Genomic DNA, 2,510 nt, shown 5'->3' on the forward strand with positions numbered 1-2,510 from the left:
AGGGGTATTTATTTCGGGAAAATAGGTTATGTGTTCCTAATTGTTCTATTCGAGAGTTGTTAGTAAGGGAGTCACATAGTGTTGGATTGATGGGACACTTTGGGGTTCAAAAGACTTAGATATATTGAAGGAGCATTTTTACTGGTCTAAGATGAAAAGTGATGTCGAGCGAATTTGTAGTCGAGCATAGGTTGTAAAAGGGCTAAGTCTAAGGTTTTAACTCAAGATTTGTACACACCTTTACCTACACCTAGTGAGCCTTGGGTTGATATCTCGATGGACTTTGTTTTGGGTTTACCTAGGACTAAGAGAGGTCGGGATTCTATTTTTGTGGTTGTAGATAGGTTCAGTAAAATGGCACATTTTATACCATATCATAAAACTGACGATGCCACGAACATTACTGACTTATTCTTTAAAGAGATTGTGTGTTTACATGGGGTTCCTAGAAGCATAGTGTCGGATCGGGATGTCAAATTTTTGAGTCACTTTTGGAGAGTTTTGTGGGGTAAGTTAGGCACTAAGTTACTATTTTCCACAACTTGCCACCCACAAACGGATGGACAAACCGAGGTAGTGAATAAAATTATGACACAATTGTTACGCACAGTAGTGAATAAAAATTTGAAGAGTTGGGAGAAGTGTCTACCATTTGTTGAATTTGCATACAATCGAGCTATTCACTCTACTACATCATATTCTCCATTTAAAATTGTATATGGTTTTAATCCTCTAACTCCTTTTGGATTTAATTCCTTTACCTGTGAATGAACGTGGTAGTTTAGATGGCAACAAGAAGACGGAATTGGTTCACTCACTCCATGAAAAGGTAAAAACGCAAATTGAAAGCAAAAGCAAGTTGGTAGCAAAAGCAAGTTGGTTGCATTGCAGGCAAACAAAAGGTAGGAAGCGCGTGACATTCGAATCAGGAGATTGGGTCTGGATGTACCTTAGGAAGGAGCGATTTTCGGAGCAAAGGAAGTCCAAGTTGCAACCGAGGGGCGATGGACCATTTCAAGTGATTGAAAAGATAAACAACTATACTTACAAGTTGGACCTTCCAGGTGAGTACAATGTTTCGGCTACTTTTAATGTATCTGATCTTTCTCTGTTTCATGCAGGTTCAGATTCGACGACGAATCCTTTTGAAGAGGAAGGGGATGATATGATCCAGGAGTCAAGCCCGATGAAGGCGAGTGCAAGACGAGATTCGTTGATAGTCGATGGCAGACCAATGACATGATCAATGGCAAAGCAAGTGAAACAAGCAATGGGATTGCTCGTTCAAGAAACCATTGATGGAACCATGTTCGGGTTGAAGGTCAAATCAACTTGGATCAATTTGTTATCAAGCGACGAAGCCGGAGGTTGAAAAGAAGCATGTGTGACCGCACAGGCAAAAACACCATGCGACCGCATGGAGGCATACCGAAACTCAAGATGCGATTTTTGGTTGAAGCATGCGACCGCATGGAAATACACTATGCGGTCACATAGGCAAAAAATTTGGCGAATTTTCTAATTTTTGCAATTTTCCATATTTTGTTAGTTTTTTATTCTTTTCCATATTTTGGGGATTATGATAGACTTTTGCACGATTTTTACCTAGTTTTTAGGTTTAGTATAAATAGGAGTTTCCATTCAATTGTTAAAAACTTTTGACATTATTGATATTGAAATAAAGTGAGGCGTATTGTCTTTTCTTCATCATTCTTCATTGAACAATTTTAAACTTATCAAGTGTTAACTTGTGGCGTTCAAACAACCAGATTTAATTCTTAGATTGCATGATCAATCGGTCTTTCAAGCATCGTTCTTATTGGGTTTTTTAGTTCAACTTTCTTTTGGATTAATCCTAAACTCTTGGATTAATTTGACTTTCTTGGGTTCGTCAATCTCGTTGTGGGTTTCGTAGTCAACGTTGCGACGGGGTTCGCATCACTTGGTGGATGTAATCATGAGTCCATATCTTTTATCATGACGGTGCATGAGATTTGAAATACGATTAAAATGAACTCATCTGGTACAATTATTAATGATATCCTTGAAAGATTTAATATGCTTGAAGCGCAATTCAGGTGATATTATCATGAAAGGGAGTAAATAAGCGTTGTACTCTTTTTCCTTGATCAAGATTTTAACCCATTGGTTTTTTCTGGTACGATATTTAATGAGGCAACTTTTGTAGTATACTTAAAAGAATAATACATTTATTTCCTTCGTTAGAATTTTTCTTAATAAGATCTTAACTAGATCTATTTTTTGTGTAATGAATGTTTATACCTACGAGACATTTACCTCTAAAATGATACTCTTATATGTATGAGACTCCCTAAGAGATGAACAATAGTTATTTTTTAAATCATCATGTTACTACATTCATCAAATGTTGATAAAATATCTCAATGAAGATGGTGTTATTTGAAAACTGTACAAGACAATATGAAAAACACTTCATCGAAAATTGCAATATTGAAGACATAGAAGTATAAGACATTGATCGTTTGATA

Source organism: Olea europaea, chromosome 15 (genome assembly GCF_002742605.1).
Source record: "Olea europaea var. sylvestris chromosome 15, O_europaea_v1, whole genome shotgun sequence".
Taxonomy (NCBI): domain Eukaryota; kingdom Viridiplantae; phylum Streptophyta; class Magnoliopsida; order Lamiales; family Oleaceae; genus Olea; species Olea europaea.